Below are 14,151 nucleotides of genomic sequence, written 5' to 3'. Positions count from 1 at the left end.
GAGGAGAGAACACCCTCAAAGGAAGAATGCTTTATGAAAATCTTGGAATATGCAGAGATGGCAAAAATTGATAAAAGATACAAATTTAGAATCTTTTAAAGAAGATTAGAAAACCTTTCCGGTCTGTATAAAAATGTTATTTCCCATATGCAAAGACCACAGTGGGGTTTAAAGTGTAAGAAACAGCAGAATATATTATATATTAAGAAACATGTTAGAGAGAATCAAATTAGATAAAATGGAACTTTAAAATGCAATAGTATGTAATTCGAGTTATAAACATTGATATTAGGTGAGTGGGAAATCACTTTTTTTGTTGAATTGGAATATAGTGTTACCTTGGGTTAAGTACTTAATTTGTTCTGGAGGTCCGTTCTTTTTTTTATAATTTTTATTAAATTTCCAGTTAACAAACCAATCATATCACATTAGTTCCAAATTATACCAATACATAATAAACTCCAAATATTTAGCCAAATTTTAATTTTTTTGGGGGGGGTACCCATGCTTCGAGTTCAGAAAGGGTCCAATCATCTCATATTTCTGCTGCTTTGAAGTTCACAAGTCCCATCTTTCCATCTCTTTGATTTTATCCTTTACAAATCCCGTCTTCCAATCTTCTTGCTGTTATCATTTTTCTTCTTAATAACCTCTGAGTTATCTCCACAAGCAAGTTGAAGCAAACATTATTATAGTCCTGTGTGGATTTTCACGCTGATCCAAATGTCCTATCGAAACGGCAGGCGCCATTTTAGCAGTTCCCATAAAATACAGTCTAAGCGTCTGCTCATTAACTTTTCCAGACCAGTTGCTCCATAAATCAGCCTTTCCAGCGGAGTTCTTGCCAAATCAAACGTAGAATTCAGATATGATAACAGAACAGTGGCTCCCTCCCCCTTTGACTGTAAATCTTGCAACAAAGTCAGTCTCATAATGGTGGTTCCCAATTAGAACTACGTCATCCAAAAGCCTTTTGTTACCTTTCCAGATCTTCCGCAAAACAGAGCCTTTAGTTGATAATTTTATTTCCACACAGTTTATTTTCCCATCTCACTTGCTATCAGTCATGTGGCGGTTCTTCTTGGGGAGGGGTTGTTAGGTAAATCATATTGAAAAAGTGAAAAGTCCCCCCCCTTTCTGATCCGTTTCAACATACCGACATAGTTGTGATTCTTTGATGTAGTCTTCTGTTCAGTTCAACCCGTCACTCAGCTTCTCAGTGGTCGATTTAATTAGCAATCAGTACACCCTTTCATTCGCTCGAAACATGTGCATTTACTCTTCTCCAATTATTTATCTTGAGCAATGCAACTAGGATCACAATCAGAAGTAGCGTCCAGGAGATCCAAAAACTCACTCGAGGGCTGTCAGGGAACGGCCATCAGAGCCAGAGGCGGAGGCAAGGCTTCCAAGCGATGCTGGAGAAGGGCCCAGCAAGGAGAGAGGGAGCTCATCAGCTGGGGAAGGAAAGCAGTGTAACACCAGGGATAAAGGGGGGCAGATGGGGGAATCGGCGAGGGGGCTCCAGGACTCCTCGCCGGAGACCAGCGGGGAGAGCACGGGTCCTCCGCTGCCCACACCCACCCTGCGCAGAAGACTTCCGTGCAGGGAGAGTAGGTGGAGACTTGGCGTCAAAGAACTTCTTTGCTGGAAGAGGTTCAAGAAACGCCCACTGACGGATTCTGCAAGCGACTGAAACAGCCACGAAGTGAAGGGCTGTCCAGACAGAAAAGGTTTAACCAGGCAACCTAGCCAGGAGTGGCGGCAACTTATGCACGAGCAACCCCTATAACCATTACAAGGGCTTTCCGTCCAGTGCCCCCACCCCCTCCTTCTTTTGAACTTGGGGGTGATTTATTGGCAACTGCGGACGAGGCAGCATTTTCCCATCCCCTGGGAAAACTCGGGAGGCTAATTTACTCCCATCATTAGCCTCTTAACCTGTCCGTTCTTACCCTGAAACTGTTCTTAACCTGAAGCACCACTTTAGCTAATGGGGCTTCCTGCTGCTGCCGTGCCGCCAGAGCACAATTTCTGTTCTCATCCTGAAGCAAAGTTCTTAACCCGAGGTACTATTTCTAGGTTAGCAGAGTCTGTAACCTGAAGCGTATGTAACCTGAAGTGTGTGTAACCTGAGGTACCACTGTATAATTGTTGAGTAACAAATGTAACTTTCTATATGGAAAATTTCTATATACCAATTGTTTTGTTAATTGGAACATTATTATTATTATTATTATTATTATTATTATTATTATTATTATTATTTATTATCAACCACCCAATAATACGCCCCCACAGAAAATAATCAGATTTTAAAAGGGCATAGGATGTCAATGAAACCAACCAAAGGCCTAGTTAAAAAGGAAGGTTTTGCCAAAGGTTTTGAATCAGCAGATAAATGTGGGAAACTCCTGTCATGGCAACTGAAAAAAAGACAAAAGCTGAACACGGTGACATCGCTCGAAGTGGATGGTAAACATCTTAACAAGCCAAATGAGATCAGTAATTGTTTCCAAAGTTTTTTCAAGAAGTTATATGCTCAAGGGCCAAAGAAAGAACAAGAGATTGAAGATTTTATTAAAAAGTATGGTCTATCAAAGATCCCGGAAAAGAATAAGAGGATATTAAATGAGAAAATCACAGACCAAGAAATAGAGGGTGCCATCCAAAATATGCAATTGGGGAAATCACCAGGACCAGATGGGCTGACTGCGAGATATTATAAAGCATTGAAGGAATGGCTGATACAACCGTTGAAAGAAGTTTGTAACCAAATTTTGGAGGGGAAAAAGGCTCCCGAATCGTGGAAAGAAGCATTCATCTCACTTATACCGAAGACAGAAACTGAGAAACATCGAGACTTCCGGGATAGCGCGATCCGGTAATGGCGGATTCCCTCCGAGCTCCGGAGGGAATCGGCTCCGCAGAGGACGGGTCTTGCCGTGCCGGCGACACGGGGACCCTCAAAAACCGCAGGCGCTGAAGCCTGCGGACTTGGTGACTCGGTGGGCACCTTAAACGCCCTCCCCGACCCGCGAAGAGCCTTTTTAAAGGCTGCGGAGTGGACTGGGGTGCGGCGCGGTGCTGAGAGTCCATCGCTACCTCGGCGGAGCGAAGCCGCGAGCCATGGCCGGAGAGCGCTGTCTTCCTTCCTGAAATTTGGACTGAAACAAAGAACCCGTGAGTAAAATGAAAATTCGACACTAAAATTTTACCTTTGATTGGAGTACGACCGGGGGATGTGCTAAAAGGAAGTCCACACTCCCCCCCCCACAGAAAGATTCAAGCAAGGAGAGGAGCACTAAGGTGGAAAGACTTTTGTGTTTAGAAAAACAACTTGCACGAAATGGATTAAAAGTTATTGTGCTGGAGAGGAGAGAGGAATATTAGAAGCTTTTGTGTAATCCCCCCCCCCATTCTGGACCCGGGAGTGTCCTGCGTGTGAGCCTGAGGAAAAAAGAAAGAAAGTTTGACAGCTGTCAAAAGAGCTGTCAAACGGACGATTAGAGGCTGGAACTGTGATATTTAGAAATTTCTCTTTGGATTAAAGGTGACATATTGTATCTGAACTGATTGGAAACAAAGTATTTTGAACAACAAGGTAACGATTTGCTGGAAAAGAACTATTGGACTGGCAATCCCCCTGGAGGGAACAAAGGATACTGCAATGGCTGCAGAAGGAAAATTATGGGCAGAGATAGAAAGGATGTTTTTTCTCGTGGGAACTTTACAAGAGCAGACCGCAGATATGAGCAAACAACTTGTGACCTTGAATCTGAAATTGAGCAACTCTGCTGACGATACAAAGTTGGAAAAAAACCTGGCAGCCGGAAAAGAAGAGACAGCTTTGGAAATGGGGGGAAAAGAAGAAGAAGAAGAAGGAGAGGATGTTCAGATGGAAAGTACCAACCAAAAGCCTGCAGCTTCAGGAAACAAAGGAACTGAAGAAGAGGACCAGTGGACCGTAAATCTGCAAAAGGAGAGAAGGACAAAGGAAGAAGCCCCTGGAATATCTGGAATACTGGAATACAAAAAAACAAATAAACATGATTGGGACTTCTTCCTCAAGTTCGAATATGGGAGACTGGCAGATCCTTGGCAGCAATTGCTATTGACTGACTCGGTGGAAGGAAAGAACAAGCATGATTGGGACCTTTTCTTTAAGTTTGAGCATGGGAGATTGGCAGATCCTTGGCAGCAATTGCTACTGACTTTGGTGGAAGGAAAGAAGATGGAACTTGGGACACAACTCCTTCGAGAACTGAAGGCCAATAAGCAACAAAACAGACGGAGAAAGACTAACTGGGGCTTGAGAGCCTCGGATGTGAGAAATCCGGGCTGAAACTGTTCTTTTAGAATAGTGATTTGGGAAGGGACAGAAACCGGGCCAGGGAGGGAGGGGGAGAGTAGAATAGTAAAAATTTATGACTTTTGTTTTTTTAATTTTGATATGATTTGTTTAATAAAAAGGGAGGATTTCGTGGGAGAGAGGGTAGGACGACCTTAGAGAAAGGAGCTAATGTGTAAAAATAGGATAAGTAAACTTGAGCCTAACAAGAGATGTTAAATATTAAGAACAGAGGACAAAAATATATAATAGAGAGAAGAGGAAATAACTTGCTGAATTAACTATTGAAATTGGAATGTGGGGAGGAGAGATGTGGGGAAGTCAAGGAAAGAGGGTAATGAACATTATATATGTTTTGCTTTGTGTTTTGTGTTTGTGTGTGTGTATGTCTATAAAATGTGAAAACTCAATAAAAAATATTTTAAAAAAAAAGAAACTGAGAAACATCAAGTTAAGAACTACCGCCCTATTTCACTTTTAAATGTGGATTACAAAATCTTTGCAGATATTTTAGCAAAAAGATTCAAAAAAGTGTTACAAGAGGAGATTCATAAAGACCAAACAGGCTTTCTCCCAGGGAGACATATGTCAGACAATGTGAGGAACATTATAGACATTTTGGAACTGTTGGAGTCTGACATTAATAGAAAAGCAGTTTTGATCTTTGTGGATGCGGAGAAAGCCTTTGACAACATCTGTTGGAGTTTTATGAAGAGGAATCTCCAAGGGATGGGGGTAGGCCAAAACTTTGAAAACGGTATAGGTGCTATATATTCTGAACAAAGAGCTAAACTAATTGTGAATGGTATGGTTATGGACGAAATCCCAATAGAAAAAGGGACACGACAGGGATGCCCATTGTCCCCTCTATTGTTCATATCAGCCCTGGAGGTACTGTTGAACATGATTAGAAGGGACCAGCAGGTAGAAGGAATAAGACTGGGAACAAAGCATTATAAACTGAGGGCATTTGCAGACGATCTAGTTTTGACTTTGCAACAACCCGAAGCCAGTACAAATAGAGTTTTAGAACTTATTGAAGAATTTGGTCAAGTGGCAGGTTTTAAATTAAATAAGCAAAAGACAAAAGTGCTGGGGAAAAATCTGACGTTGGGGGAAAAAGAGAATTTTCAAAGGGAAACTGGTCTGGAAATAACAAAAAAAGTTAAATACCTGGGGGTGAATTTAACATCTAAAAATGTGAACTTATTTAAAGATAATTATGAGAAATGTTGGTCGGAAGTTAAGAAAGATCTTGACACATGGTCTAGGTTGAGACTTTCCTTGTTAGGCCGAATTGCTGTTATCAAGATGAATGTACTGCCGAGATTGTTGTTTTTGTTTCAGACATTGCAAATTTTGGACAAGATGGACTGTTTCAAGAGGTGGCAGAAAGATGTATCTAATTTTGTCTGGCAGGGCAAAAAACCCAGAATAAAATTCAAAATCTTAACAGATGCAAAGGATAGAGGGGGCTTTGCCCTGCCGGACTTAAGACTTTATTATGAAGCAGCAGCTTTTTGCTGGCTGAAACAATGGCTACTTCTTGAGAATACAGACATCTTAGACTTAGAAGGACATGATAATAATTTCGGCTGGCACGCATATTTATGGTATGACAAGGTAAAGGTGCACAGAGGTTTTAAAAACCACATTGTCAGGAAAGCATTGTTTAATGTATGGAATCGCTATAAAGATTTGTTGGAGAATAAAACCCCCAGGTGGTTGTCACCCCTGGAAGCCAAGGCGGTAAAAAAACTCAATATGGATTCAGATTGGCCAAAATATGGTGAAATCATAGAATATGATGGTGAAAAGATTAAATTACAGAGTATGGAGAAATTAAAACCTAAAGTCCGAGACTGGTTACATTACCAGCAGATTAATGAGACGTTTAAACAAGACAGGAAAGTAGGATTTCAGAAGGAGAGGTCAAAGTTAGAAACAGAATTATTGGAGCCAAACACTAAGATTTTGTCTAGAATGTATAATTTGCTGCTGAAATGGAATACACAGGATGAAACAGTAAAATCAGCAATGATTAAATGGGCACAAGACATTGGTCATGAGATTATGTTTGCAGACTGGGAAAGGTTATGGAACACAGATATTAAATTCACGGCATGTAGTGCCTTAAAAGAGAACATAATGAAAATGATCTACAGGTGGTACATGACCCCAACCAGGCTAGCAAAGATATATCACTTGCCCAATAATAATTGCTGGAAATGTAATGAATGTGAAGGAACCTTTTACCACCTTTGGTGGACCTGCCCAAGGATTAAGGCCTACTGGGAGATGATCTACAATGAAATTAAGAAAATCCTTAAGTGGACATTTGCTAAGAAACCAGAGGCTTTTCTCCTGGGCATGGTTAGCCAAACGGTACGAAGGGAAGACAGAACATTCTTCATGTACGCAACCACGGCGGCAAGAATTCTACTGGCGAAGTACTGGAAGACTCAAGAACTACCTACTCTGGAAGAATGGCAAATCAAGGTGACAGAATTTATGGGACTGGCTGAGATGACCGGCAGAATCCGTGACCAGAGGAGAGAGACGGTGGAAGAGGACTGGAGGAAGTTTAAAATTTATCTTAAGAATTATTGTAAAATTTCGGAATGCTGAAATGTCAAAAGGTATGAGACACAGAATTATAGCGGTCAAATTTGAAATATGAGAAAACTTAAGGAAAAAGAGTTTTGAAACTGAACAAAGGTTTGCTAAGAATTAATATTTTAAAACTAAGGATGCAGTGAAGGGGAGGTTTGGGGAAGTCATATTATGTGTTAATTTGTATTGTTTTGTTGTTGTTGTTTGTGTTTTGTAAGTCTTTGTTATTGTTATTGTTTATGTTGGTGAAAATTAATAAAAATATTTTATTTTTTTAAAAAAAGGAAGGTTTTGCCAGGTGAACTTCCCCGGCGAGAGAATTCCACAGATGGGGAGTCACTGCAGAGCAGGTCCATTCTTGTGTTGCCACCCTCTGGACCTCTTATGGAGGAGGAACACAAGGAAGGGCCTCAGAAGATGATTTCAGGGTCTGGGTAAGATCATATCGAAAGAGGCGGTCCTTGAGGTATTGTGGTTCTGAGCCATTTAAGGCTTTCTAGGTCAAAACCAGCACTTTGAATTGGGTCCAGGAACTAATTGGTAGCTGGTGCAGCCGGACCAGGAGCGATGTAATATGCTCTTGTTCCAGTGAGCAACCTGGCCGCTGAATTCTGCACTAGCTGAAGTTTCCGAACTGTCTTCAGAGGCAGCCCTATGCAAAAATTTACCACTTATCAGATAACAAATGTTGGAAATGTAAAGAAAGTGAAGGTACATTCTTTCACCTCTGGTGGACATGCCCGAGGATTAAGGCTTTCTGGGAAATGATATATAATGAAATGAAAAAGGTATTTAAGTATACCTTCTTGAAGAAACCAGAGGCCTTTCTCCTGGGTATGGTTAGCCATGTGGTGTTAAAGAAGGATAGAACTTTGTTTCTGTATGCTACAACAGCAGCAAGGATTCTTATTGCAAAGTATTGGAAGACACCAGATCTACCTACCTTGGAAGAATGGCAGATGAAAATGACAGACTATATGGGACTGGCGGAGATGACGGGCAGAATCCGCGACCAGGAGAAGGAGACAGTGGAAGAAGATTGGAAGAAATTCAAAATCTATCTTAATAAATATTATAAGATTGATGAATGTTAGATAGACAGGGGTCTTAAAAATATTGTGGCTTTTTCAGAGACCTTGATTAAGGAAAGGAATGGATTTATTGAAAAATTTGCGGAAATATGGGAATGGATTTGCTGACAGGATAATTAAATTAGAAAACAGAACGGGGAGGTATGAGGAAGTCGGGGGAAATAGGTTGAGAAAATAAGAATGGAAATTATACTTGTTGTTTTTTGTTTGTTTGTTTGTTTTTGTTTTGTTTTGTATCTGTATGTTTATAATGGAGAATTTAATAAATATTATATAAAAAAAATACATTATCTGATAAATGTCTTTTCGGGAGGAAGCCCGATTGATCCCTATGAATCTCCCCCATCAAAACTTTTTTCAATCTCTTAGCTAAAATGTCAGCAAAAAATTTGTAATCCACATTTAATAAAGAGATTGGACGGTAGTTCTTAAGTTGGGTCTTTTCAGTCTCTGTCTTCGGTATAAGCGTGATATAAGCCTCTTTCCACGTGTCAAGTGCTTCTTTCCCCTCAAGGATTTCATTACAGACTTCCTTCAAAGGTTGTATTAGCCATTCTTTTAAAGCCTTGTAATATTTGGAAGTCAGTCCATCAGGTCCCGGAGATTTGCCCAGTTTCATGTTTTGAATGGCATCTTCTACTTCTTGTTCAGTTATTTTCTGATTCAGAAGCACTTTGTCTTGACATGAAATTTCCTTCATCCCATTTTTCTTCAAGAATTGTTCTATATCAAACTCTTTTTCTGGCCCTTGTGCATATAGCTGTTTAAAGTATCTCTGGAAGCAGCTTCTGATTTCAGTCGGGTTATTAATGTTCTTTCCATCCACTTCTAAATTTGTCACTGTATTTAGTTTTTGTCTCTTCTTCAAGTGCCAAGCCAAAAATTTCCCGCATTTATCAGCAGATTCAAACGTTTTCTGTCTCATTTGTTTAATTTTCCATTCTATTTCTTGGTTCATCAGTTCCATATATTGCGTTTGGTATAATTTAATTTCTCTCAAGATCTCCTGAGACTTTGGTTTTGATCTCAATTTCTTTTCTCCTTCTTTAATTTTTTTCTAATATCTTATCCTTTTTCTCATTTTGGCTTTTCTTCTTTATTGCATTTTGTTGTATCAAGAAACCTCTCATAACCGCTTTACTTGCGTCCCAGATTACTCTTTTTTCCACATTAGTTCTCATGTTAATTTCAAAATAGTCTCTTAGTGTTTTTTGGGCCTTTTTACAAAATTCTTTATCTCTGAATAATGAGTCATTCATCCTCCATCTGAAAGTTCCAGCTGTTGTTTGATTCATCTCCATCTTCACGGCGTTATGGTCGGAACAAGTCTTTGGGCAGATTTCCACTTTTTTATCTTTGATGCCAGTCCTCTAGTAACCCATATTTGGTCAATTCTAGTCCAGGTCATTTTGGCTTCAGAAAAGAAGGTTCCTTCTCTTTCAAGAGGATTTTTTAATCTCCAAATATCGACTAAGTCCATATTGTCAGTCATTTCAAAAAATGTTTTTGGTAACCTTCCGTCTTTAGAAATTTCTTGTCTTTGTGCTTTGTCCATGTTTGTAGAGACAACTCCATTCATATCTCCCATCAAAATTATATTTGAATCCATATAGTCCAGCAAAATCTCATCCAACTTTTTAAAGAATTCGGATTTGCCTTCATTTGGTGCATAGATTCCTAGGATCAGAAATTTCTGGCCTTGTACTTGAATTTCAATTGCCAAGTATCTTCCTTGTTCATCTTCAAATATTTGTTTTGGCATCAACCTGTCCTTTGCATATATAACCACTCCTCTTTTTTTCACTCTGTCAGATGAAATAAATTCATGTCCTATTTTTTTATTAATAAGTAGTTTTCTATGTATTCTTGTCACATGTGTCTCTTGCAGGCAAATCAAGTCCAATTGTTGTTTCTGTAAAATATGAAAGACGTTCTTCCTCTTCCGAGGAATGTTAAATCCATTACAGTTCCAGCTCAATAGTCGCAGGGCCATGATGGGATTATTTACCTACTCCTCCTACTGCTCCCAATTGTTGCTCTTCTTCTGTTGGTGGCTGTAGTCCAAACGATAAATTTGCCAGGTCTAATATTCCTTTTCCTGGTATTGTTGGCTCTTCTCCAAGTTCTGCTTCCTTCACTAAATCTTCTTCGTGATCTCTTAAGAATTTATCTTTGTCGCTCAGTGTCCTCAGTCTAACTTTCTTTCCTTTGTATTTGAAAGATAGGCCTTGGGTGAATTCCCACCTAAAGAAGATTCTGCTTTTTTTCAGTAGCACAACCAGATCTTTGTAGTCCTCTCTTGCATCTAGAATGGGCTTTGGGATATCTTTGAAGATCTCCACAAAAGAATCCTCAATTTGCAGTGTATTTTGATAGTGCAAATTTAAAATTTTATCTCTTTCCTCCTTTGATCCCAAAGTAATCAAGCAATTTCTTGGCTTGTTCTTTCTTTGTCTTATTCCAAGTCTGAATGCACTCACAATTTTGACCTCCTCCCCCTTCAGGCCTTCTTGCCAAAAGTCATAAAATTATTTTGTAATAAAGTCCACCAAGTTGTCCTGTTCACTTTCCGGGACAAATCTTAATCTTAAGTTACGGTTCCTCCTTTGAAGATCTATCATAGCAAAGGATAAATCATGATCCGCCAGTTTCTTTACAACCAGTGGTATTTTTCCTTGAATTTCAGTTGCAACCTCCTTTGCCTCCTCAGCAATCTTTCGGGTAGTAGCTGATTCCTCTAGGAGTCTCCCAATATTCTGGGCATTAGCAGTAACTTGAGTTCCCAATTCTTTTAGGCTGGAAGTATTCAGATCAAGTTTTTTTGAGATCTCAGCTACTTGTTTACTTGTATCAGTCCCTTGTTTCGTTAAAAATTCCAGAGATTCATTTATTTTTCCAAGAGCTTTCGTCAAAGCATCTTCTGCAGACATGACTTTAGGTTTTGTTTGTGAGGCCGCAGCTGCTCCTATCACTGAGGCCCTTCTTGGCTGTGTAGTGCTATATGTTTTGCCGGATCTGAGGTTTTTCTCCTGAGCCTAATCTATCTTTCCTTTGCCATCTGCCATGCCACTATCAGCCCGGCCAAGGTCAGTCCCACAGTCCTTGTTTTGTTTTTACTAGTAAATTTCCAGTGGCTCAGCTTCTAGTTGCTTAGTTGTTTCTCACAATGTAACAAAGTCTCCTCTAGAGGGGGGAATTCCCAACTTGCATTCACAATTCACAGTTCTTACAACAGATATATTGTTTCAAAGTCTCCCCCCCCCCGTCTCTCTAAAGGGGAAAAAATCCCCAGTTCCAGCACATTTTTCTTAAATAGTTTCAAATATGTAACAGTCCAGGTAAAAGTCCTCAACACTGTATCTTTCCCAGTTATTTCAAGGCTCTCACTTTTAACAGTTCAAAGTTCTTTCTCCCTTCTTACAGGGCAGTCCTTTCCCAGGATACAATAGACAATGGATAAAATTCAATTCTTTGCTTTCATGCAGGTTAAATAGTTTAATGACAGTTCTCCCTCACCGCTCCTGCCCGCTAAGTGAGGGGGTATCTTGCTTTTAGGCAATGGCTTTGTTATTCAAATGCAGTCCTCAAAGGTTTCAGTTTAATAGTCTCTCTGCTTTCTTCTCACTACAATGCGGTAAGGCAGACTTCCTTTTTGTACCTTTCCCGTGGTGGCCAATCTTTTAAACTTTCAAACAGTTTAGGTCTTTAACTCTTTACTCTTTAAAGTCCAATTTAAGCTTTTAATCCTACTCACGAGTAGATGCTTTCAGGATCAATTTGCCGGAAGAAATCAGCGCTCTCCGATAATGGCGACGCGGCTTCACTCCACAGGCTGGGTAGCGGCTCTCAGCACTGCGCTCTCCCCCGACACCGTTCCAGAGCCTTTAAAAAGGCTCTTTTGCAGTTCGGAGGGGTCGTAGTGGCGCCTGCTGAGCCTCCTTGTTTACAGGCTTCTCCACCTGTAATTTTTAAGCCGTAGCGGCAGGACCCAAACCCGCGGAGCAGACTTCTCCCGGAGCTCTGGGAAAAGTCCTCCATTAATCGCTGGCGCTGACCGGAAGTCCTCCTGCTTGGGGGCTTCCCTGGGGGGCACCTGGCCGTCCACTGTGGGAACAGGACGGAGCCAGCCCTGCAGGGCTCTTTCTGCGAAATCTGAGCACAGCCACCTGCTCCTTCCCTCCTTACGGGGGCAGGGGGTCAGCAGCAGGGCCAGGAGACCCCCAAACAGGCTGGTCTCCCAGGAAGAGGCACCCCCTCAGAGCCAATCCTTATCCCGAAGTTACGGATCCGGCTTGCCGACTTCCCTTACCTACATTGTTCTAACATTCAAAAGCTTGTGTCGAGGGATGACTTTCAATAGATCGCAGCGAGGGAGCTGCTCTGCTACGTATGAAACCCTGACCCAGAATCAGGTCGTCTACGAACTTTCTTTATGTACGCTACAACAGCAGCAAGAATACTCATCGCAAAGTATTGGAAGACACAAGATCTACCCACCTTGGAAGAATGGCAGATGAAGGTGATAGACTATATGGGACTGGCAGAATCCGAGACCAGGAGAGAGACAGCGGAAGAAGATTGGAAGAAATTTAAGGACTATCTCAAGAAATATTGCAAAATTAATGAATGTTAGAATGACGTTGGTTTAGAAACTGTGTGGTTTCCAGCCGGATTGGATAAGTAGTAAGAAAAGAAGGGTTAAAAACTAAATGAAATTAAGGGAAAGGATTTGCTGAATTAATAAAATAGAAATTGGAATACAGAGAGGGGAGGTATGGGGAAGTCGGGAAAGTAAGGTATAAGAAAATAAGGGAATGAAATTATATTTGTTTTTTGTTTGTGTTTGTTTGTATTGTTGTTATGTTTTGTTTTTAATATAATTTTTAAAACCTTAATAAATATTTATTTTTTTTAAAAAAGGGAGGGGGTGGCAGCAGCTTCCCATTTCACCTTTGGCACTATAAGAGGACACCCCACCTCTCATGAAGCATGTGTGGCCACCCTGGTATGATACTAAGTGGGGGAAAGAAGGCAAAGTGTTGAAGGACAGAATGTAATGCATGTAAATGACATGTCACTTTCCCCATTTTCAACACCAGAGCAGGAATGACCCAGAGTCCACCTATGATGAAGAAAACTTGGCCCAGTGCATTTTTGACCTCTTTGTAGCAGGGTCGGACACAGCTACATGTTCTCTGAAATGGGCACTTCTCTTCCTGGCAAGTCATCCAGATATCCAAGGTGAGAGAGGAGAGCCAGGGCTTCTCTTGACCACTAGGCTGGAGCATAGTTCTTTAAAGGTTTCATAAGGAAGCCTACAATAGTAGGGTTGGAAGGGACCCTTAGGGTCTTCTAATACAGCCCCCCGCAATGAAGGAATCAACGCATTCCCCCCTCCAGTTTGATTCCATTCCACAACCTTATGACCACTCCCCGCTTAAAACGGGGGGCGCCCTTTGCGTGGACGCGCACAGCCCCTAGATCTGGAGCGGCTCCAACAGCATAGGCTTGGTTTGCCTTCCCTCAGGTGGGATACCTGGAGATCTCCACCTACCTCAGTCAGGGTCCCTTGTCCAATCCCACCTGGGGGAAGTGTTGCCAAGGAGACCAGGCCAGGTAGGGGAGGGATTACCTGCCCACACAATAGAGGGAGGATCTTACCTGGGAATCCTCACTTGGCTCTAGAGCTTCTCCCACCCTACCCACCCTCAGCTAATGTCTTATTTGCAGGTTAACTTTTCTTCACAGGTTTTGCAGGTTAACTTTTCTTCACAGGTATGCGGGCGTTGCTATGTTAAGGTCGCTGTTAAAGGGCCGGAAAGGAATTTCCCTGCATTGGCAGGTTTCGCCTTTCCCGTAGCAAAACGTCACAACTTTGGCGGTATCAGGCCTTGGGGGGAATCTTTTAGTCCATCTTCCTCTTTGCGGCGGCAATACCAGGGTTCCCCATTAAAGGGGTTTCTGAAGGGAGGCTTTGACCATACGCCAAAAGGTCGTCATTGCTCTCCCCTGCGGCGGCGGCGTAACGGGGGCGGCTATCTCTGCTTGAACGTATGTTCTCCAGAGCAGGCCCATCCCCCCCCCACACACTGGATA

General features: G+C 41.4%; 1 pseudogene across 1 annotated transcript in view; it reads left to right on the top strand.

Annotated features, from left to right (window-relative positions):
- LOC309370626 (cytochrome P450 2D28-like) overlaps positions 1-14,151 on the top strand; it is a 293,948-nt pseudogene that overhangs the window by 273,434 nt on the left and 6,363 nt on the right. The window contains exon 2 of the transcript XR_014173479.1: positions 13,155-13,296. The product of XR_014173479.1 is annotated as a cytochrome P450 2D28-like (transcript). The remainder of the gene's footprint in view (positions 1-13,154; positions 13,297-14,151) is intronic.

The sequence above is a fragment of the Podarcis melisellensis genome (genome assembly GCF_964234715.1).
Source record: "Podarcis melisellensis genome assembly, chromosome: 5".
NCBI classification, from domain to species: Eukaryota; Metazoa; Chordata; class Lepidosauria; order Squamata; family Lacertidae; genus Podarcis; species Podarcis melisellensis.
This window is presented reverse-complemented; position numbering and strand designations above follow the sequence as displayed.